The sequence below is a fragment of the Diuraphis noxia genome, unplaced genomic scaffold (genome assembly GCF_037042655.1).
Source record: "Diuraphis noxia isolate RWA-SAM2 unplaced genomic scaffold, SU_Dnox_SAM2 contig0003, whole genome shotgun sequence".
Classification (NCBI taxonomy): domain Eukaryota; kingdom Metazoa; phylum Arthropoda; class Insecta; order Hemiptera; family Aphididae; genus Diuraphis; species Diuraphis noxia.
The window spans coordinates 39721781-39748656 of NW_028301713.1; the positions used below are offsets into that span (position 1 = coordinate 39721781).

Here is a 26876-nt window from a genome sequence, read left to right on the forward strand (position 1 = left end):
GGTCATTTAATTATATTATTATAACAGTTCCACATTTCTATAAGAAATAATTGTTTTCTCTTCTATTACGAACTGTTCGACGTTCGAACTATCCATGTTTCCTCAAAGTAATCTACTAATGGTTCAAATAGTTGTTATAGTGATCAATAAAGTATCGGGACTCTAGAATGGTATTAAAAGATTCTACTACATCAAGAACAGGTAAAAATGTTAAAGCACAGAATTGTTTAACTTGTAGGGTATACGTGTCGAGTCTTCTGCATTTTTATTTTGTAGCTCAGCAGATTGTAATTCACGCCATACGCATTGGCCAAAATGAAAAAAAAAAACATCCACTTGTAGGTATTAGCATTAGGAAAAATTTGTTTGAACGCCGAAATAAATGATTGCTTAAAATCTATTTTAATAGATTTTGGATTCAGATCTGGTTGTTATATTAGCAATTGCCTTTAAACTTCAACGTAGACGACTTATTGTACGACTAGCCATTAATATATGTACATTGTACACAAATGGAATAACTAAGCTACTTGTATAGCAATGGATTGTATATAACTGGGAAAATATCGAGGGAACAGGTTTAAAAGTTCCGTCACCAAACCAGTCATCCGTTTCTTTAAGCATATTTAAATTGTATTGAGTAGTAAAAATTAAAATTCTACTTTCACTACGACCACTATCGTATGCCAAAATTTTTTCGTTTTTGTCAGTTAATTTGTGTGTTTCGGGTATAATTAGATCTTCGGTATTACTTGAATTAACTGGAGCATTTTCTTTTGTTATTCGAGTCCGTTGAATAGTCTTTGATAATGATTTTATGATTGGTGATCAATTACTGGAACAGAAGTTTGGCCTAACACATTTGAAATAATATTTCTGACAGAAGTTTGTTCTATTGTAGCAGTATCCTTTAAAGTATTCACCAGTTTTTTTACCTCAATTTTGGCTAAGTTTGGAACATGCGAATGATCAGTTTCTTTTATGATCGCTTCTATGGAAAAAAATAAAACAAAAAATTGTATTGTTTTTGTGGAATTACCTGTGGTTGCACGATTTAAAATATAGTCTAGGTATTTAGAAATAATTAATTAATATTTTTTTATAAATTAATCCAATTAATTAGGTAACTTTTATTAATTTGGTATACAGATTTTGAAGTAGGTACATACCCGTTTCATCTTTCGTCGTTGTGTGACATCAGATTTTACATGACAGATTGTATATACTCGATACAACGCCATACTACATTTATTTCTTTCACATCATTAATACTATATCAAAATCCTTTATTTAGAAGCATTATATTTATGCCTTTTTGACTTTTTATAAATGTAAGTGGCATTATTTAGTGTTAACGTTACTTATATACGCGTTCACATACGGCTAGGTGTACACCTGTACCAAAATCGAAAAAATGGATATTACGATATTTTCGTCATAATAATAATTTATATCTGATAAATCGTTGAGAGCTGATTAGATTCTTTATTCGTGGGTTTTCCAATCGTTTTCTGTATAGTAAACCATGAGGTAATCTGTATATAAGATGGACTATCCGCTTATTACATTCTATAATATTCTACAATATTATAGATTATTTTTCTAAAATAATAACTTTAATTTCTATATATTTGTATTTTATATTATTTTTTTACCGGACGTTTTTTAGCCGGATATTTTTGGTACAAGTTCTTTTTGAACCGAATTAAATGTCGCGGATCAATTGTCGCCGGATATTATTTACCGGACCAAATGACGGGTCACCAAATTGTAAGCTGTAAGTATGTAAACAACTTTGATTTTTGGGTATCTTTACTAGGTAATCTCTTCCAGTCACATAATAAAAATATATAATGATGCGCAAATTATGTATGATAACTAGACATGATGTAAATGAGCAGTAGTGCGTGAACGATATATCGCCTCCATGAATTAAACGAAGCTCATCAGTGACCGTTTTAAACAAAAAGTAGAAATTAACAAAAGTGATGCGCAAACGATGTGTGATTATTTAATTGTCGGTGTACTTAAACAAAATACTATATAATATATTATAACTTACAATTTAAAATAGTTACCTATTTAAATTTTAAGTACCTAATAAGATTGTTGAATTGCAAATTTTACTGTAATTAAATATGTGTATTTCCTTAGTTGAATTTCGCACTGGTTATTAAAAAATAAAAAGTAATGGTTAAACTGCACTCGGGTCAAAAGCATGAAATAATCTCACTGCACTTGGATCAAAATAAGAGTTTCAACAAAATTGATCGAAAAATAAACATTATTTAAACGTTTAAAATTAAAACCACTTATTTTCATTCCCACTTAAAGGATTATGAGATTATGAATAATAATGCTCTTAATCAATATCCGTTGGTTACAAATGAGATTTTTTCTTATATAATTATCTAAATATATACCTATGCTATAGTCTTTACTAATCTATACTTTATCGGAGTATTAGTCGTTTTATGGATGGTATCATAATAAAACCCAAATATGAAATATTATAAACATTTTTCCATAGATAATATAAAAAATGAAAAGGCCATGCTAACACAAACAGCGCAGCTGCTAGTGGTTTTTTACGTATAAAAAAGAAAGGTGGTTTCTCCCTTCCACAAGGTTAGGTTTGTTATGTTATATGTATATAATTTATATACAGAGTGTATCTTATGTCGTTGTACGTGGGGTTTTTTAACGATTACGGATCGACAACATGGAATTTAAGAAAAAAAGAAAAAAGACGTGTTTCTTTATTTTGAACGACCAATTTTTAAATTTTTAAGCAAGCAGTTGTACCAACATCAAAATCAACATTTTTTTTTTTCAAATGGTAACAAATATATTTTTTAATAGATTCTTATAGAGATTTTTTTAAAAAAAATTGATGTTAAAATCATACATTTTGGTTCACTGGTTTATTTACTATGGGCACCCTAAACTTTAATAAATTGATTTAAACGAATTCTATTTCTAGAGCTATAAATACATTTTTTTAAACTTTCTTTTAATGCAATATTCTACACCTTTTTATAAACTTAAATCGAAAATCTTATCAGACACAAAAAACTTGGGAAATACATTATATAATGAACTAAATAAAAATATTTTTAAACATTTTTTTTGGTTTATTTAAAAAAAAAAAAAATTAAATGACTATAAAATTTAAATTAAATGTTTGAATTGCATACCATTTACTTTTTGACAGTAGTATAATCGGTCTTGGAATTCCTGACGAATATTTTGAAAATTGGCAGGTGTTAATTTATGGCATTCATCAAAAATTCTTGTTTTTAACATGTTGTCGTAATAATAAAAATAAAGTTAGATAACTAGAATCTTTAAATAATCATGATTTTAAATAAACCACTAGTAATTATTTACATAAATAGTTAATTTATAAATTATAGGTATCTGTATCATGTGTTAATTAAAGATTTCCAATGTTATTATAATAATAATCGAATACTATTATAATACTTTATCTGCCTAATTTAGTATCTAAATTTAGACTATTTTAAATAAAATATTAATATTAAATTATCAATATTAAAGTTGGTTCATGCATTAAAGTTTACACAACAAAAAAAAAATTCTTTAAGGTGTTTAATCCGTTAAAAGGCCGACCAAGATATGAGATCATTATATCTGGATTATTGGCCACTCCTAGTATATATAAAGTGCATACTTATAAGACGTACCTAGATATATTTTTGTTGAAATTATACACGGCCATTGCTTATGAAATATAATAATTTATAATAGGCAGCTGACATTTTGACTGTTTTTATACCTATTCACTATAAAATTGGCTATACATTGTAAATTCGTAGTATTTAAGTGCCAAACGTAAAAAAACATCAATATTTTAAATATGGTTATGCTTATGATGTGTAGTAATTATATACAATATTCGTGCATATATAATATATTCGATGTCCTGTGTTTTTAATTTGTTTTTGTCAGGCGATGGGAGTTTTTAAAACTATTAATTTTAAGCTGAACAAAAACAATCGAAAACTGTAACAACATGTCAAGCAAAAAGTAATGATTACTTGCTACATGCATCGCAGGTCCGTAGTTGTAGTACTAAGCTACCTTCAAAAACAATAATAAAATATATGAATTAAACATTATAATATTTTATGTGTTCCAAGGTATGTTTTTTTTTAAATTAATTATTTTGATATTAACACTGTGAATATAAGATGATAAACAATTAGGATGTGTCTTCAGTAAATAAATAATGCACATGCCCGGTTTTAACCGTAGGTACGTTCGTGAAGTTAGCCATTAAAATTTATCATCTATTAATTTATATTGGTTTGGTCAGAGCTAACAGGTGCGTGTCAGAGGGAAAATATTGAGTTGTTAATCGTTAAAATTATTTGATATTTATATTACTGTGTTCGTAAAATAATAAAAGTTAACTTAAAAAATGCCAAGTAATGAGTGGGCCATGTCATGCGATTTTCACAACTGTCATGCAATTCTGTGAGGTCAGACGATCACACGCTTACGGTGTCGTCGTACGAGCTATATAATATAATAATGTTACATGTGTAGTTATGTTATATCCGTAGGTCTTTTCATCAACATTTCATTGATATACATATATGTTTATGAATAATCAAAAATGTAACATAATAACAAAATTTACTCCAGTCAAACTTATAACTGGCTAAAATTGTTATCGGGTTTCTTACAAATTTATATGATTCAGTACCATCCAACAACTTACCTGACTACAGATAAATATGTAATATATAGAATTGTTCATGTCATTTACTTTAGTAATATTTTAATATTCATTATTGTCTCCATAGTTCATTTATTGTTTGTACAGAAAGTGAGACTAAATTTGTATTGTTAGTTGTTACCTAATATGTTTTTTATTCTCTTTGTACTTTCCAAATCTTATGCTGGAGAATATGAGAGAGATTTTAAACTTATAAGCTTTAAAGAATGTATTACTCATAATTTATACTGTCTAATAATAAGTAATAGTTAATAATAATGAAAATAAAATAATGCATGATAAAAAAAATATACAGGGTGATTCATGAGGCGTAAAACTCATTATTTATAAAAACTATTTACTTTTTTCAATTATTTTTTTCAACATTTTAGATCTATGCTGTTCTAAAACTATATACATTTTTAACATTTTTCACCCTTATATTTATTAGGTAAACCAATATCAACTTTTGATTTTTCAATGGCAACCTATATTAAAAATATCATAAATTAATAAGGCTATTTTTTAAATACATTTTCATTTTTCGTTAATCCGTTGACGAGATATAGTCTCCCAAAGTTGGATGGTATTGGGTAGGTATTTGTGTATAAATGTGTTATACCATCATGTCAGTACCGCGGCCGCAGCAATTGGGATTTTTGTACTCTAGCGTAAAACATAATACACTTTTAAAATAAATTCAGAAAGTACGATAGTTAAGCCTAAGTTGTGCCCTAAAATATGTAAACATATTTACACAGGACAAACACCACATCTATGATAATATAAAATGATTTTAATAATTTTGAAAATGTTGATGTTTTTTCAAATCGAATTATGTATTCTTGAATTTTTAAAGACTAGTCCACACTTGGGTGAATATTGTTGTACATGAGCGTATGCGCGTTTATGTCATGTAGATAAGTATCACGGTGGCCTGCGATTGAGCATGACCACACGGGGTTAGCTTAACTAGAGGATATATAGCTGAAGGTTAGGTTAACCCCACATTCACGGGGTGATTGATAACGAATCCAAAGGTTTTGAATTCGAAAAAATAAAATCCCTGAAGTTGACCGATCGTGAACTCTTATAATAATATATTATAAAAGTCCTTGTAACATAACAATGGAAGTTGAATTGTTTTTCTTTTAGGTGGATTTAGGAGAGAAGTCTTGTTTTCTGATCTCCTACCACTAAAAAGTATAAAATAATACACGTGGGTTTTTTCTCATAGAACGCGTTTGCTAAACATTGAATTTCCTCCCCCCCCTTGTCAATTTAAAACACAAAAGCACGGACATGGTAAAATGATGAGGTTATTGTGCTCTAGACCTTACCGTGGCCCTAATATTAGTTTTTTTTAAAATTTAAAATGTTGTCATATTATAATTAACGCGCAATAGATGTTCTACATGGCCGAATTTATTAATAAATTATTCCATGGCATTTAAAAAATAAAATAATACTACGTGCAGGCTTTATTCGGTGTAATAGTTATTATAAATATGTCAGAAATTATAACTTCATTAATAATCCCCTCTACAAAAATATATAACGTATTGTTAAATCTATTCATGCTATGTAATTATTGTTCACTGCTCAGTGACAAATCGATAAAATATTAAACATTATATTTCTTGAAAGTAAAATAAAATATAATAATATTAGGTGTTGTTAATGCTTTAAATTTTCTAATAATTATTTATTTTGTATACTATTCTTCCCATCAAGTCTAAACTCTAAAATTTGGGGTTTCACTGCTCCAAAATGTTGGGCCAGGCCCACGCACGTCTACTCTTCTTTTCGAACGTAACTATGGATCGTCGATACCACCTACGATCTACTCGCTGTGACGGCTGTCGTTGAATTCGATGACTTAGTACTTTTGACGTAAATTATTATTATTATTGTAGTTGTCAGTGAAACAACGGCATGTTGGCAGACGGGTGCGTTAGATGGACGTGCACGCCACAGTGGTGGCGGTGATGTAAAGGAAACGCGAAATAACCTCGCCAATCATTTCGGTTGATCGGTCCGAATAGCGATTAATCTTGACAACGAGCGTATCTGCAGTACGCATATGCAGGGACTAGGATTTATCGTTCTTATATTCACCTACGTCGTTTAAACTCTGCAAAGACGTTTTCGATATATTTTGATCTGACAGTGCGGTTATCACACTTACCGTATTTATAAGTTATTATAACACATTGATACTTTTTTATTGCAGTAAAAGCTATAACTATCCAAAAAATAGATTTTTTTTATAAAAAGATTACTTTCCAAATAACCATCGTATATTCGGGACTCGTATTTATTGATAAATATGAAATACTTCATCTCATACCTTTTTTTTTTTATTTAACAAATACACCTCAACTACGGAGGTTATTGGCGTCTCAAAATACATATTATAGTTTACTTAACTTTTACAAAATAATAAATTGTAAATAGGTGAAAAATTGATAGGTGCAATAAGTTTTAAGATAAATATGTTTACATTTTATGTGTACATAAAATCCTATAAAAAATATTCTGCTTTGGAGTTAGACATTTTTTAACGTGAATACTTTTCGAGATGATAGTGTTTTCTGTTAAAAAATCACTCAGTATAATAAAATATTGTAATTTATGATAGATAATATACCTAGGTTAGTAAGAGGACGGTTGTAGTGGCAATCTTGGCAGAGTGAAAACAATTTAGCAATCACCAGACGTTAGATAGGATGGAAAAAGAGGATTTTCTCTTCTACAAGTAGTATAATATGATATCACTCTCGGCTACTATCCCCTCTTAAACAACAGTCATCCATCCCTTGTAGCATCGTCCCAAAAAGGAAGTCCATCATCGGGTGGGACTTTTCTTCTCTTTATCGTGCTTTCAGCCGAGCAGCTCGAATTTTCCATGTCATTCACACTGACGTCCAACCCATATATATTACAAAGCGACATGTGTATGTATAGGTTTCATTATTTTTGGTGGAAACGTTTTACAACGAATAAATAATTTACAGAAAGGTTTATGGGTTAATGTTGTCTCTGACTTTTATCTCTAAGCTTCGTTCTTGTTATCAAGATGACTACGGACTTATTCATTTCATAAGAAATTAATAATTATAGTATATAGATCAGTAATCGTTTTTGTGTTTAAATGAATTATCAAAATTCAATAATTTAATTTTAATAACGTAAATCTCGTTATAACACTATGCTATAATTAGAAGATAAATCTTAACGAAATTATATCAAATACTAGTTGATATCGATGCCCTTCTAAAAATACCAGTTATGTTTTAAATACCTATTCTACATCGGGTTATAATGACCTCGTCTCTCTTTTTTTTTAGGGAAAATTCCATTTTTTGTGGCAGGGTTGATGTTTATTATAATATATTATACCAACACTTATATTTTTAACATTATCATCATTATATATTTATATACTATATTCTTATAACACAAAAAAATATTATGAATACTTTAATTTTTTTTTTTACAACAAATATTAAAATAAGTACTACAATTTATGCTAGAAAATACGTAATATTGTGATGTTTATATTTATATGTAATATATACATTATTGTATGGTCGCAATTCGTACATACCTTTTAAAAATCCGGCTCGCAACTCATCACCAACACTGAAATAATTGGTGTATTTCGGTTTCAATGTAACCTAATTCAGATTGTTATACGCTATGATGTCATACGTTAGAAACCTTCGCGAAAGTATACATAACATTTTTATCTTCTGATTTTGTTCGTAATAGTTTAGAAGCCTTTCTTTGGATACCTAAATCTCCACCATGAAAGTTTAATCGCAATCTGGATTAAACTGTGTTGTAAGTTAAAAGAAGGATACAGATAAACATTCATTTTTTAATATATAGAGTATACCACAGGTAAACTATAACATTAATACTATTCAAATTGATTTGCACTGAGTTATGTGGGTTAATAAAATTTTGAATTATATGATCTAGTGCTGTCATGACTCGTGTGGATACAATTTAGGTAATATGTATCTAGTAACGAAAATAATCTTACTGCCGGCGTTTTTAAAATTTTGTGAATGACATAAAACTTGTCAAAATATTATTAACATTTATAGTTTGTTTTCGTTCGTCGTCAAATTTTTGTGTTCAATTCATGTGTTCTGCAGCGTTTTTAAATTTTTATGAGCATATTATTTTTATGTTATTGTTGTGCTTTAAGTCATTGATTTTGAAAATATACACAAATTAGCTAACTATTATAATGATCGGCGTAGGTATATTTTCTCTGTGTCAGTTTTGAATATTTTTATCATATTATTCTTAAAAGTAAGCTATATATATAAACTAAAAATAGATTTCATAATAGCGTCAAAAAATTATATCCTCTACGGTGCACTTAGTATTGCAGTATAAATAATAAAACAAATCAATCATTTTTAATATGTATAGGAATTTAGTGGCCAATTTGAATATTTATTATATGCTTAAAAACTTGCTGATTTTTTGCATCCTTATGGTTTATTTGTTTTAATCCTAAAATATAAGTAAAAAAAAAAAACCATAGTAATAATAATAATTGCATTTTTAAACAGAAGTACACTATTAATTTTGTAGAAGGTGAAATTTTCTAGAGTTCAAGGCTTACAAACATCATGCCAAAACGGTAAACGCAAGTACATACCCTACCGACAGAAATTTCCTGTTAGACTTTTGAAAATCATAAATTTACTTCTATTAGACAAATATTTGTTCAAGAAAACTCAAGGTAATTTTATTTAGGAGTTAATAAATAGATTTAAAACAAAATACACAACTCAGTTATGATAAATATTTATCTTATATATCTTTAGTTGTTATTTATGTAATATGCTTATATGCTTTATTGTGTTATAATACCACATATATAAATAATTTTTGTTCCTATACAATTGAAAAGTGCAACAATTAAAATAGTTATTATTTTAATAAATGGATACAACTAAACTATAAAATTAACGGTTATAACCATGGATAGTAAATAATTTAAATCCATAACAGACATCATCCAATTCATCACAACAGCAAACCTTCAATCCAAAATCTAGAATTAAGTTCTCTCGTTTATGTTTCTTACTGTAAATATTTAATTTAAGCTATTCATATTTTGTAAGCCCAATGGCCTATGCTGCCGAGGGCTCTTTTCTAATAAAAAAAAAAAAAAAAAAAAAATTTAAATATTATTTTTTTATTCTGAAAACAGTACATCAAACTGTAATTTATTTGGATATGAAGAATATCAGTATAACATACCTACTGTCATTATCAATTATTCAAAGAAAATCATAATGTAAAATTATTTTACTTAGACCCTAAATTAAATTTATGAACTTAAATGTTTATGGTAAACGTAATGGATGATGACGATAATAATTGAAATTTCAATAACTGAACACCCATTAATTTGAAACAAACAGCGTCATTATTTAAGTATATTATTTAATTTAAATTCGTAAACAGATACTTAATAGACAGGTAGAAACGGCATCAAATAAGCCCTGCAAATTGAACTATAGTGAATGGATGCAATGTTAATTTCAACCTTAACGTTATGCATACCCTTCCTTAAGTCCTTACCGTTATAATTTTAATATATATATATATATTTTTTTTTAAATTAAACAAATATTTAAAAAAAAACTTAGGTTAGCAGACTGCCAACTCTACTATACGTAGTCATTCCTGATAGTGAGTTGTTTATTACGGTAGATTTAAGCACCAAGTAATATTAAAATACACGTATTTTAATTATTGTGGCTTAAAATATATTTTTCGAATAAAATCCCTACACATAACAAAATTATTGAGCCGATGGAGAAGGTCGAGATAAATTAGTGTAAATTAAACGAAAGGAGATCTGAATAAGTATGGGCAAAGAATGAGAGTAGAAGACAGTTGAGATAGAATAATAAGGATATATTACGTTACAAATATTGTCCTCAATGGATTGTAAAACCTCAAAAAGATGAAAATAAACTGTATTGTTTTATCTGAATGGAATTAGCGTTAGTTAATAGAGTGTTATTTATTCAATTGACCATAGAAATTGAAATAAGCGTGATAAATTATGTATATTTAACGAAAATATGTTTATTAAAATAACGTGATACTACAACCCCTACAGTTGGGTTGTACCCACCTTATTCAAACAATTTTGTATTTAATTAACACATAAAACCCAAGACTTGAGGACCCTAAGCTTTTATTATAAATATCTTCAAACATTAATATGCAAATACGTTTATATATATACTAGTATACTTGAAATACAAACGATAATTATCATAGGCGTGCGCAGACCTCTTTTTCAGGGTATACAAAAGGCTGCCACTGGGGTACCTCGAAAGTTATTTTAAGCATGTAAAATTCTGATTATTTATATACCTACACAATACACAAATATTGAAAAGTTTTACTGTTTAATTAAAAAAATATTGTAACAAATACCACGATAAAATACAAAAAGTATATATTTTGCAAATACTTGACAACTAGTTAATAACTAATAATTGAATGTTTCAATTTGCTAATAACATAGGCCATAGGTTATAAACATCGGACGGTGATTAGCTTAGCAATCCTCTTATGATTTTATGCGTGAATCAAACGTTGTCACTGTCGTTAATCTGATATCATTTTGCTCATTTTTAATAATTTGTTATCATTATAAATATTTTAATATACGAACTAATTATTTTTCTTGCGCGAAAAATGTTTTTTTTCTAGTATCGATTTTCGGCCCTCGAAGAGCTTCAGGGTATGCAGCTGCTTACCCTGTATACCCTCTGTGCACGCTTATCATAATTATGTAAAAAGCAAACGGGTATTCATATGTGTATACTTTATTAGGTACTATAGAATTATTAAGTTATTCGATTCAAGTTTATTTTAGTACAAATTGAAATCCTATAGAATAACTATTATTTAATATAATAATTTACTATTTATGAATATTCTTACTTTGCATGTGTTCATATTATTGAGCGGGTTTGATAATTATTTTTTCATCATAATATTTTACAAATAAATTAATTGTTAAAATTAACATCAAAGATTAAAACAAACAATCTTACCACAAAATAGATTTGTATAAATTGTTTTAACTTGAATGATCTTGTAATTTATTTTTGTATTATTAAAATGAAGTCGATTTTAAGAAAACCAACAATATACATTTATATAACGATAACTACAAAATACGTTAATGTATTTAAACAATATATAAAGTATAAATAGTATGCACAGATGGTTGTTTAAACAATGGCAAATTGATTGACACGTAGTGCTGTTCAAAATAATGTTAGATGGTATTTTAATAACTACAGACATTTATTTCTATATCATCAAATCAGAAAGTTTAAAGTAAGCACTAAAGTTTTCGCAACACAAACAAATATGACAGAATTTTACAACAAGTAAAATCTTGTGAAATAATTGAAGAACGTAAGCGTGGGTACATTAAACATAATATTACATACATTCAATAAATTTCATTATTTAAATCTAAAAACAGGTTATGTTATGATGTAATCGATATAAAAATATACAATTGGTTTTGGTAGTGTGAAATATTTTGAATTTACTTATGTTTTTCTAGTTTTAATTTTGTTATTTGCTTTGTAAAACTCTACTCATATTAGAGACGAAAGGTTTCTCAAATATTTTCATTTTACACAAAAATAAATTTAATGATTATAATATATTCAATTAGATATGCAGTACATTTTAGTTTTGTACTAAAATAAACTAAGACATCTTAAATTGAGATTGAAAATTATATTAAGCTTCGATGTTAATTATATACATTCAAAATGCATTTTAAAACTACTTTATAATAAGTGAATAATACCGAATACAAATTTGTATGACTATACCCAATAATTAAATGGTATATTTAATTTATCTAATGAAAATATGAATAATTATAAATTTTAAATATTTTGAAATAAAGATACTATTAAAAACTGACAGCTTTACGATATTTATAATATTGTATTGGTTTAAAAAAAGATTTTAAGAATATTATTTTTAATTTTTATATTTCATATCTACTTATTGTGACGAACGAATTGTATGGATTTCCTCATGTCGTGATAGTTATAAAAATCATTATAATATCTCAAATAAAAATGAATGAAATATTTGTTTACCATATTTGTAAACCATTTGTGTGTCTCTCTATGCAGATATGCATTTATTTATGTTACCGCGCGTGCAAATAACAACCGCAACTAAAGTCGTGGTTAATGTTAAACATCAAAACGAACATGATTATTAAATATGATAACATAATAACATTGTGTTGTATATAAATCACCAAAATCTTATAGTATAGTATTAAAAACATTGATAAACACAACTTTATTTCAACTGGAACGTGAAGTAACATCAAAAACAGAAGTTGGATTCACATCAACTAAAGTAAATTTGTTTTTTTGAATAATAATTTCTTGTGATGACAAAATATTTCTAATTTCTATACATATTTCAATCTTATTAATAAATGTAATTTTATAGTATTATTTTGTGCAATTGGATTATGATTCGTCGAGACAAAATACAAAATGTATTATTTCATTAGGACCTATTTTCATTGAACATAAAACGTAAGAAACAGAATAAGCAATACATGCTGATGTTGTATACCTAGCTTGTAAATAATGTTTAATTACGCCTTATCGAGATATACGAGTATTTGTAGACTATAATAGTACGGCTGAAGTATAATATAAGTCTACAACAGAGTAACATAATTGCCCATATAAAGCCATTCGTTCACGACATCGACACCTACGTTCGAATATCACTGAAAGCTCAGAAACTTGCCATACTTATACATAGAGTAGAGTTAACACACATTACCTAATAAAAAATAATATGTAGTTAATATTTATAATCTTAATAAATAATACGAAGTTGTTAAAATTTTGTCATTTTTAAAACGCACCTTTTATTGCTCTAAGCGGTATGACTTATCAACGTGAATAAGCTTGTAAAATACCTATACCGCTCAATATTGGTATTCGAAAGGTACGATGCCATGTACTGCGTGTCTAAGTTCACACGTCGTCGTCGATATTAGTCTTATGGTTCTTGTCAACCACTGATAGCCGTGGTATTTCTCACCTTTTTTTTTTATTTGATGTTCGTTGTTCGTGTTTGTTATTACGACTTTCTTCGATGACCGCAATCGAATATTTTCATCCAACGGATATCGAACGTAATATTATACTATTATATATACTTATATGTATCGTATAACGTTTTAACATTTTCAACGTTTTTATAGAATGAAAAAATCCAGTTTAAGTGAAAAATACCATATGATTAGTAAATTATTAATATTATGGTGAAATAACCAATTTATTTAAAGCTAATTTGTCATAAAAATACCATCTAAATTGGGTAAAAAAAATATTTAAGATATATTTTATATCAAAATTTAACATTTAAGTTGGTATTACATTACAAATCACTATTGTTTTTTCAATTCAATATAGTTTTCAGATTCCTAATTTTTGTGAAATCGTAACGTAACGATCGGTTGATGACTTAGACGAACTGGACGAGTTATAATAACAGAATCAAGCCATTATAGAACCAGCGTACAATAAAAAATATCACGAATGCTTTTGCGGGTACCTTTCGAGTGGAATATTCAAAACGAATAGGTCGTTGTTTATCCTTTGAATATTATTTATCTGAAATACTGAATACAATAAAAAACTTTGTTGCAATGTATCAATTTCATAGAACTTTTTCTTTTGAATTTCTAAAGTAATTAATACAAGAAAAATAAAGAATATTATTGTTCCATCACCGGCTTTCCTCAAGAAGTCTGAAACTAACAGATTATCAAAAAGTTTGAATTATTATAAAAAAAATGTATGATTTCAATCACAAGAAAATCAAAAGTAATGAGTATTTTTATGACAATTAATTATACGAACAAACGACATTTTTTGAAATTCAGTTTCCTTTCAGGTAATATAATAATCAATTAGTATGCAATTGAATTGTTTGCGAACAATCTAAAATGGGCCGATAAAAATAAATTGTACATTCATTCTAGCAGTTGCATAACAAGTAAGTATTGTATGTTGCAGTATCGTTATTCTAAAATGATAAATTACTATTTTAGTGATCCGTATCGATGATTTAAAAAAACTATTTATTCAATAGGAGTTTCGAATTTTTAATATTTTTAATATTCAATCATTTATAGAGGCCTTTAATATTGAATTGGAAGCTATTTTAATAATTTAGTCCGAAATTTCTCAAGCTTTTTTCATTTATGTACCCCATGACCTCTCACCACTACTTTACGGACCACCGAATGTCAACTTCTCATAAAATATATTGAACACGTGCCGCCGTCTATAATGAATACTGAATAGAGCGAGGACATTTATTCATCCGCATATTTTTTTTTTTTGGTTCACTTCATCGTATGCAGATGTAAGTACACAATACATTTCACAACGTTTGTGACCAAAAGCTCAACGTTTTTAGTGCATATTTTTGCATAATTTGATATTTTTGATTATAAAAGTATATTTTAAAGTTTTAAGTGCATATTTTGAAGATTTTTCAGAAATTATGTACTACAGTGAATATTTTTTTTATGAATCTAGGTAAAAAATTATCATTTTTAACTGATTCTATATAATTTCTTGCAAAGACAATAGAGACTCATTTTATCTTATGAATAAGCAATATACATCTACCTAGTTAAAATTTATAGAGAGATGATATAGAATTAAATATTCAAAGAAAAAAATAATATTATTAGAGCTATACATTTTAGTGATTAAATTTTGGAGGGTCATATTTAACCACATATTTTGAATTTTTTGATACATAAGTGCATATTTTAGATTCTGAACGAAGTGATAAATGTATTGATTTTACAATGATGTGTGTTTTTTTTTTTTTGTTTTTTTGTGTCTGTTTACAGCATAACTAGTCGAAATAATGCTTCAATTTCAAACTTTGGGGGTAGTATCCGATGGAAAAGTGAATACCCTTGGGCCTTGGTGCGTTATAAAGGTCAAAATTAAACATTTTCCAACATCGAGAAAAACAACAAAAAAAATGAGAGAAAAACGGGAATTTTTACGCAAAACCAGTTTTCGATCAAATCGATTTTTTTATATGGCTGTAATTTAAAAACTAATCACTATAAATACTTGAAATTTTCCACCAAATGTTTACGTTAGTGATATCTATATACAGTTAAATTTTCATCGTTATTATTTAAAAAGTATAAGTCGTAGATACTTGAAAATTTTATCAGTTATTAAGATTGGCATTTTCTTTACGCGATTTAATTTTCAAAATATTTTGACTTTTTTTGAGATAATTATAGACAACTGAAATTTTTTTTGAAATGTTGATAAATTTTTTTTGGCCCTATCAAAATACTTGAAAATTTAATACAAAGTTCCTCATAAGTTATTTTTATAGTGAACAAAATTTTATAAGAATTACATAGGCGCAATTTTTTTTTATGAGCATTTGAAGTTCAAATATTGACAAAAATTCGTCAAAACCATAAATATTTTTTTTGTCTGTCATTGTGTTCTGGGGCAGTTAAAGTCCTTCGATTCTTGACTTCAGTACCTTATTCGATCAGAAAGTGAATCTAGTTGGTACTTTGGTGGTCAAAAGTAAAATTCTTAATATTTTTCTAAATAATCATGATAAACAAACTAAAAATTAAGGGAAAAACGGGAAATTTTACGCACAATCAGTTTTCGACAAAATCGATTTTGATTTTTGATGTAACTTTAAAACAAATCACCATTGATACATGAAATTTTCACCAAATGTTTATATAAGTGAATTCTATCCACCATGAAATTTTCAAAAGGTTTTGACTTAAGTTGAACTATTCATAGGTATATGAAATTTTCGATCATTATTAGTTTTTTAAAAATTAATATCGATAAAAATTTATTTTTTGGGTAGAAAATCTTGAAAATTTAATACAAGGCTCTTAACATATTGTTACAATAGCAGTTGATAAATAAAAGAAATTCATATTCACAATTTTTTTTTTATAAGCATTCAAATTTTGAATTTTTACAAAATACGTAAAAATCACAAAAATTCGCAAATTGTTTTAAGCTAGAAATTCATAAACAATTTTCTTTTTAAATCTAAGATGTGAAAATTTAATACAAGATTCCTTAGAAATTTTTCAATCTTTACCACAAAAAAAATGTCCACCGGAAATTCAAATTAAATTGTTATTAGCATTTGAATTTCAAATATTGACAAAAATTCGTAAAAACATGAATATTTGCAAATTATTTTGTAGTTCAAAATTCAATTGAAAAATAAATTATTTGTTTCAAAATAGAATATATGACAATACTTAAATATAATATATCCTAGACTGACAAATCATCTCCGTTCAGAATCGTTTTTCGTATACAATGATACATATCATTGTATTCAAATCTAACCTACCCTAGTCAGAGGTCCTCGCCACCACCTAATGTACAGCAGAGCGACATCCACTTACCCGCTTTTTAAATACGTATTTGATGATTTTTTAGTGCATTAAAGTTAAATAAAAGTCCTTGCTCTAATAATTGAAACGGTTCGCCCGGATGGACGGCCCGTGTCGTGAATAAATGATAAACTTTGTTTTTTTTTTAATCAGGTGTCTCTATTTCTGTGTTTTGAAAAGTATATACATGAACAATATTGGGGCTTAGTAAAGCGTCGATTTGTGTCGACCAGACATAAATAAGTGAGTCGACACAATTGGAGGCGCTTGGGTATTAGTCGGGTAGCTACCGGATTATTTGTACAATTAGGTATAATTTTATGCACAGTATATAACAAAATATCGGGTATGGGAGCCGACCGTCGTCGGTACAAACTTAACTAAGCAGTACCCCGACGATGAACCTGGCTTGGGTCGGACAGCTTAATGAAGCGCCGGGATTGGTGATGTGTTGGCCCTAAAAAGGGCCGTTTTATTGAAGTGACGCCAGGATCCGCTGAACGTTCGATGATTTGAGAACTGCGGCGGTATCCGTGGGTCGGCGTCGTCGTTGTCGATCGGCTCTCGGACGATGCTTGAAACCGTGGAGCGGCGTATCGTCGTCGGAGAATAGGTGGCACGGAGTTTCGTACGTCGTCGGCAGTCGGACGATGCTTGAAGTCGTGGAGCGGCGTTGTCGTCGTCGGGCAGCGTTCTGTCGTTGTCCTCTTCCGTCGGAATTCTTGTTTTGAATTGGCTTGTAGACGGTTTGAAGGTTTGAAATGGACTGACTAGATTGCTTGCTTGGGGGGGGGGGATGGCTATGACTGACTAGATTGCTTTGCTTTGAGGGGGGTGGCTGTGCCGTTAACTATTCCAGGCTTATGTCTCTACTAGTGGGTGGAAGTTTATTTGGAAGGTTTATGTTAGTTTTATTGATTTACCCAGGTGAGTGAGTAGGGTTTGATTATGCGTTTGGTAGTTGGAGGAGTGTGAGTTTTGCCTAGAAGTCGGATGTGGTCGTGATTTGAGAAAGAGTTTTTTTAGAACATTGAATTGGTTTGGGAACGAATAGAATTTTGAATAGATTTGAAATTAGTGGATTATAGAAGGACTGAGTTTTTAACGAAGGAAGGCAAACCCGTTATAGTGCGTATGCCGATGTTTTGGACGGATTTTAGACGGATTCAAAAAACTGACTAGATTGTCGAAAGCGTCCGGTATTTATACCCTTTTCGACAATCTAGTCCGTTGCTCATTGGTCAGCGTTTATTCATTCTGCCAGATCAAAACCACACCGTTGCCTTACCGTTTCCCTTTACTAGGTGTGGTTTTTACCTGTCGGAACGTATTGTTTTGTCCAATCGTCTTTGTTGGTCTTGAGAAATACCTTTTTAGTTGTTTTCGTTAGTTTATTCCGTAACATAATGAAATATCCTACTATTATCATACCTATTACATTCTTATATTTTATAATATAAGTTAAACTACGAAAAACCTATTTACAATATTTATAATATTTCACAAATTATAAGCCATTTCAATTAAATTCAACAAATTTCACTTTTCTGCGGTTACAAATTTTTCCATAAACCCCCAATTACATTATCACGGACTGATAAACGCTGATTAATTGATTTCGTGGACTTAAATAATTTTTAATTCAATATTAGAGAATATAAGTGCTCAATAAAACTAGCATTTTGTTGGTGATCTATAAAAACGTCGCTACCAAACCCAAAAAACGCGTTTTTTTATGTCAGACCAATTTCGGATGGATATAGTCTGGTCGCGAACTCGCGATACGTGGTATATTATGTTTATTATTAGGGCTAGGATTTATATGCAATAACAAATTGTAAAATATGCATTTGATTTACCAAAATATGCAAAAATATGCAAAAACAAATTTTTATTATTTCTAGATATGTATTTTTATCATAATTCATAATTTATTATTATTACATTAAATATAAGTTTATATAATTACATTAAATATTAGTTTATATTATTACACGCTACTATGATATGTTGTTTCAAATTTTCAAATATGAACGACCGGCGATTTGAACGTAGAATAGATTTATACTGACTAAAACTCCTTTCCACATCACACGAGGTTATTGGTGCATATTTGAATGACGCGATTTTCCCTGGAGTTAGATTAATATCAATATCTTCTTCTTCATTTTCATATTCACCGTTTATAATTCTATGAATTTTTAATAGTGTTTTAAATCCCTTATTTTTTTTAGTATAAAATCCATTTTAGTTTTTACCAATTCTGCTACTCTCCCGTTACATTTATTCAGTTTATCTTTCACATTTAAAATAGTGTTTAAACCTTCGTCAAGGGATAGTGTACTTTTTTCTAGGTTAGTAATAGCTTGGCTGAGAAAACAAAAATTACTTTTTAAATATGCCAAATCATTTTGTAAATGTTTGTCTTCAAACAATTCTTTTGATTTTTTAATTGATTCTGCTTCGTCGTCTAAATTTGATATTACAGATTTTATTGAATCAAAATTATTTGAATAGTATTCTACTGCATTTAACCATGTACCCCATCTAGTGATAATTGGTTGAGGTGGTAAAGGTAAATTTGGGAATAGTTCACGTAGTTTGATAATTCGGCTGGGAGCTTTCAAAAATACTTTTTTAATTGTCGCTATTAATTTATCAACAGTAGAATATTCATTTCGTAAACATTCGCTAATTCTATGAATCCCATGTGCCAAACATGTTAAATGAATTAAATTAGGGTATAACATAGTCAAGGAATTCGCTGATTTAACCATATATGGCGCGGCGTCAGAAACAAAAAGTAAAACTTCTTCGTACTTCACTCCTGATGGCCATAATAGGTGCATTGCATCATTAAATATTTTGCCAATAGTTTGGAAATTACATTTTTCTAGTTCTTCACACATTAATAGATACGGCTTTGAATAATTGTCTTCGTGGAGGAGACCAACTATGACGTTACAAACATATCGACCGTCAACGTCCGTGGTCTCATCTATTGAAACCCAAATTGGCCCATCACCAATTTCCGAACGAATACGAGAAATAGTATTTTCATAAATTGAAGAAACATAGTTTTTGCGAATTGTAGACTGGTCAGGAACACATTTACCAGTATATTTTTCTAAAAAATGTTTAAATGATGGATGATTTAACTTCCATAAAGGTATATCCGATTCTAACATTGCTTGACATAAATCTAGAGGAAAATTTGCTTGTTTATTTTGGTTATCTAATGTATTTTTAATGAACGACTGTTTAGATTTGGCTTTTAAATTAATATTTTTGTTATGCTTGCCTGTATTTAAATGCTGTACCACCTGAAAACGTTTTGTTACGGGCACAGCTTGATCACAAATAATACAATATAATATTTTACCATCTGTTTTAAAAACGTCACTTGAAAATTCTTCTACAAATTGACGTAACTTGGCACTTTCACTTTGTACTTTCGGCATTTTATAAAATTGTTAACTGATACTGTTATTAAAACCACTCAAATTTTAAGTATAAGTGTCCGCACATTTACGCAACACACGTCGTACTAATGAAATTAAATACGTCGTTAAATAATGTGTAGGTAATCCTATCGGTCGTAGATAAGATAAGATTAGATGGGTAATATTTATACTATATATTTACAATTCGACGGATAAACCAAAAACTATCGGTATTATGAAATAAACGCCATTTAAAATTAACAATAATTTATAAAAAAAATAAAAAAACCTTAAAATCTATAAATATGCAATTATATGCATTGTGTTCAAAATATGCAAAAATATGCAAAAAAAAATTGATTTTATTTAAACGAGAGTAAGCAAAATCGTGGACAAATTTGACAAACGATCGATTTGGACTTAAGGAAAAAAACATGCAAATGCATATAAATCCTAGCCCTATTTATTATGTTAATTATAGATGTTGTGTTTGAATTGAGATCGGTTAAATTTTATCGGTAGCTAATAAACGACTAGTCTAATCGAGTGCTAATGATTTTAATCTTATTATAATAAACATTAATTACAATTATATGATTGTGTCAAAGTTGGATAATGATGCATCTTTCATAGAAGTTAGAATATTCTGTGCTTGTGCATCTTTCGAGGAAGTTTTGGATAGCCCATTAATATATCACGATATTATCGTTGTTTACAATTGATTTTGAAAAGTTCTCAGGAAATTATTATGTTTTTCCAAGTTCGAAATAATAAAATGTCGTATTCAGTAGAACTGATTATATTTATAAATCACCTTAATTAGATGATATTATGTGATTGATTTATTCAATAAATTTAAGATTTTACCATTTATATTTTTACGCTATTATGTTAACAAAAATTATAGACAGAATATAAATAAATTCTCATAAATATGATAAAAAAGAATAAGTAATATTTATGATAATTTTTCAATTTTAAAATATTAACTTATAAAATCAGTTTCATAAGGAAATAAAGTAGGGGTACATTATTGTTATGATATAAAAATAAAAACTGTGCCCGGGTAAAGCCGGGTAAGATGGTTGAGGTCGAATTGCACTTGAGTTAAGAAAAAAGTAATGGTGGAACTGAACACGGGTAAAAAATAGATAATGATTAAAATGCACTCAGGTTACAAACAGGTAATGTTCGAATTGTACTCGAGTTCATAAAGCATCAACTCTAACTATAAACTAATATGAATTTTTAAGCACTTTTTCTGTGTTAATATGTGTTCAACCTTTGCGGATTGAACGCCTTTCATATAATAGGTCATAACAATGAAATTCAGAGAATTGTACGGTTCTCTAATCGAATCATATATTTATAAATATGTAATAAATCTGAAAAAAAATAGAACTTTATTTATTTTTATGAAAGTGAATGTAAATTTAATAAAAGGAAATCAATGTTTTGGTGGAAGCGGTCTACGCCCAAACGATCAATTACATTAATTAAATACAAATTTATACGAAGATAATATGATTCCTTTTTAACAATATAAAATACCAAATAAAATATTTTTAAGTATAAATGAAATATTTTCGGTATTTTACGAGATATTTATAGGAATTGATACTTGTTAGATATAAATCATAGATGATTAACCTTTACTTGTATGTATTTTACGTATGCTACATGGTTCTAACTATAGTACTATACCTAAGTAATCTAGAATATTAATGAATTTCTGACATTTAACTCTTAAGATTTTATTTCTTATATAGTTAAAATGCATGTAAATTATTAATAATAATTAATAACTATTATATATCCCAGCACTTTGTTTTATTCCAGAAAAAATATCTTGCACTTGAAAAAACCCCATTTGGAGTCAATATGAGATACAAATTTTCACAGATTTATTAACATTGAGCAATAAGTACCGATATTTTTTTGTTTTTTATTTTTATTTTTATCATGTAATATGCAATCTGTACAATTTAGCACAATAAGCATATGCGAGAAAAGTAACATAACAGACGAGAAAGACGTGATTAAAGAAGCCACCCATTAATAACACTTTAGCTGTTGTTGATGCCGAGATTCTTAAATGATAAAGTTATTGTTATAATTTAATATACAAATAGGATTAGTTAATAATTGAATTCCGTTGGATTAAAATGTATGATTTATTATTTGGATAAGTAGGTACCTACTTACTTCCTCCCTTCATTAGATTTTAAAATTGGAAATACATTTTTCAAACAATTATATTAATATACAATAATAATAAATAGCTTCTAAAATCCACTCTATTTGTTATTTTGTATGCAAAAATCAACTATCTAATACAATTTAGCAATTTATTGGTTTTGATGCTACTTAATTTCGATTACTTTATTGGTGCATACACGTTGATTGTTGGTTTAGGTTAGAATACCATTACATAAATTGTTCGCTGTTCATCATCTAATAATGACCTACCTAATTGAGTAATTGATTAAAGTAACGTAGAAGTGGTTCTGACAAGATCCAAATTAATTATTAAACCATTTGGAGTTGAAGTTGAAAATAATCAAACATAAAACTGTAATTAATAATTATACAATTTATGCATTTCAATAAAAACAGGATGAAAGAATTGAAATAGATAATATTTTATTTAAATTATTAAATATGTTTTCTTGAAGTTATTTGTTGCATCATTTCATGATGCGTTTATGTTTAATTTATTTATAGGTACATCCAATTATTTACATGACAAATGATTATCCAAAGTCTCAAAAAACGACGTATGGAAATTGTAGAGTAGGTTACTACTATAGATATAGTGTAATATAATAGAAAACCAAGATCCATTTAGAATCTAATTTTTCAATAGTTTTATCATTGTTTTCAAATTTATAATTGTAAATACAATACTATTTAGTATTTTGAATCAATACGAGTGCCTAAGATCAAGTCTATGCATATTATCCGGATTTTCTATTTTTTTTTTTTTAAATATGCTTAACTTGTTTTTAAAAAAAAATTATAAATATTATATTTGGTATATTTTTTAATAATAAAATATCCATTTAATTACTTACGAAATAAATAAATTAGTTTAATTTATCACAAGTCTATCAAAATAAGTCCAATGCCGAGGGTATTAATTATATATATAAATACAAAAAATATTTGATGAATTGTTTAATAATATACATTAAAAGACTGCAAAATTAATTTTAGGTTTATGTTATTTCAATCCTGTTAATTTTTCATATTTTTAAATTTGTATAAAAGCTAGTACCTATTAAAAAGTTTTATTAATGGCGTCTGATGTGAATAGCTTTAACTATAGAACTTATAGTATGGTCAGTTGATGACTCATGATTTTCATTAAAATTATTAATTTGAACAAAAAAAAGTTGTGTTTTATCTAAACGTTAATAATACAGTATCAATTCTTGCTGTTTTATGATTTTTAATATTATTGTACTCTGCAGTATACCAATGAAAGTTATTTTACTGTGGTTTATTTCACATTTTCACTATAATAATATTGTGGCTCATAAATATATCTAGATAAGAACAAAATGTAAAATTTTCTATACATTGTTAACGAAACAAAATAATATGTACATAATACGTTACATTGTTATACCGAATAAAGTTTACACGGGGACAAAAGTGTATACATTAATGCATAATGATTGACTTTACACTTATCATGGCAGTAAATCAGTAAACAAATCACTATTTACACATATAAGTTCAATGACATTAGAAGTATGTGTAAATGCCGTTAAGGCGTTAAACAATATTTATTCTGCGAAACAGCACATAATAATTTAAAAATGTCTACATAATAAGTCGTATACCTAATAGATCTAGATGAACTTATTTTCATGAAATATATTGCATTATACATGCAACTTTCTAATGTAAATATTAAATAAGCATAATGAGCTAAATCATAAAATCATCATAATAATATAATGTATGGTGCATTTGATATGCATAATAATCTATAATAATGTATAATATTATTATTATTTTAACTACTTACTTGTGTTATAATTATACTGATAAAATACATTTAAAAACGAATATTCAGGTGTTTTGCAATTTAAATTTATTATAAATGGATTTGTTATAAGTTTATTATTTACATTAACTTAACATATTATTAAGACATATTTTCAACATATATTTTACACGTATTGTAAAGTATAAAGTATTTAAATAGGTTATTTTTGATTCAGTTATATCTAAAACTAAATCATTTCAATGACTATAAAAATGTTTACATTTAAAAATTATTTTATAATAGATAAAATATCTATTGTAGCGGAAGCTGTAGCATTAATTTCATGGAAAGATTAAAGATATAGCTTTTTTTTTTAAATCTCAAGAGGATAAAAATATTAAAAACGTGAATTTATAATATTGATACTATTTCGTTAAATCTCTTTAATAATTTTTGTATTAAAATTCTCAAAATTAAAATTAAATTACCTTTGTTTCCCAAAATACAATGTGTACGTATATAATATAAATTTGTTTATAGTAGTAATACGCAAATAATTGTATGCGTAATAATAACTGTCTTTATTGACTTTATTTTAATTATATTTTTTCTTCAGTGCAATCACGGATATAAATAGGGAAAGTCACTCTGCTTTGGTGTCAAGTGTACATTGTCATTGAGTCGGTGACTACTAATGGATGTACTGAATTTGCATTCAATTATTAATCATTGCATACGAAAAACGGTTCTGATTGGAGACAATGTGTTCAGTGTTGGCATCTATTTCAAAGGATATGTTTCATTATAATATCTCATCATTATAATAATGTATAGTTATTGCTTTCAATAAATAATAATACGTTAAAGTTGAACTAATTGTAGCCAAAAATATTACATAATATAATGTAGGTAAAATATTACAATAATTATATTATTATTGATATATAAATCAAAACCGAGTGATGTAGATGTGTTATACAGTGCTATGCAATTTGTTTACAAATAATCAAAATATTTCATAAATTAAATTTTTTATAGAAATTAATAATACACAATATACTTGATGGTGAACATTTTCTATGAACAATATTATTTAAATTACAATATAACAACAAAAATTGTCTGAGAATAAATCATTAATTATTTATGTTTGGATATCCAATATAGTCAGCATTTGAACTTACAAACTAATTACGAACTAAAATTATGGGATAATAAAATGTCGCGAATATTGAAAAATAATATTAAGATGAGAAAATGAAGCAATAAAAAAGTTACTAATAAGTTACTAAATAATGTTACGGTACAAAATCAACATAATTTAATATTATGTATCGTTTATTATAATGCACACAGTATAAAAAATAAATAAATAACAAATTGTGTTCCGTGAATTATTATTTAGTTTTATCACTCATGTGCGTAAACGAATTCAACGAAATATAGTAACTGATAATTTAATTGTACTTTATGCACGAATAAATTTATTTTGAATGTATATAACAGAAGTATTCAAACTGTTCGCCGCTGCTCCCAGAGAGCTGCGTAAAATAACTAGAAATCAAAATTGATATAACATATAAATATTATTTTTATTCATTAAAGCGATCATGAAAATTTAAAGTTGAATTTCTATAGCACTAAAGTCATTATTATTATATTTATTGTCCGAATTTTATCCATCGACCGTTACCGTTGATTAAAAAGTCGTGAACAATTTGGGAGCCGTCAAATATTGTGAAGACAAAATGGAGCCGTAAAATGAAAAAGTTTGAAGACCGCTGGTATATAAGATTGGAAATTGCTAATATTTTGAAAAAAAAAAATCGAATAATTTCAGTGCATACTTATTATTTATGTAGAATTCATTGGATTGGTAAGTTTTCAGTACAAATTTAATTACAACGAAAAAAATATTATATTGATAAGATTATTATCACTCTGATAGGTACAAGTGTAAGTCGTGAAATCACAAAGATAACATTATGAAACTTGGTTAATATGTTTACTTATTGTCAACCATCTATTTTTATTAAGTTGTTGTTTTTTTATATATATTATATACACTACATACGCATCTGTTATATACAAGAGGTACTATATAAAATAATATATTAAATGACCCTTAGAAAAGCGTGA

The 26876-nt window shown here is 27.6% G+C and overlaps 1 protein-coding gene and 1 pseudogene across 3 annotated transcripts in view; one reads left to right on the plus strand and one right to left on the minus strand.

The window, feature by feature from the left end:
* The window catches only part of LOC107169718 (neuropeptide CCHamide-1 receptor-like), a 143617-nt gene that overhangs the window by 13229 nt on the left and 103512 nt on the right, over positions 1–26876 (plus strand). The gene's annotated exons all lie outside the window — the stretch shown is intronic.
* On the minus strand, positions 522–1342 carry LOC149057338 (uncharacterized; annotated as a pseudogene).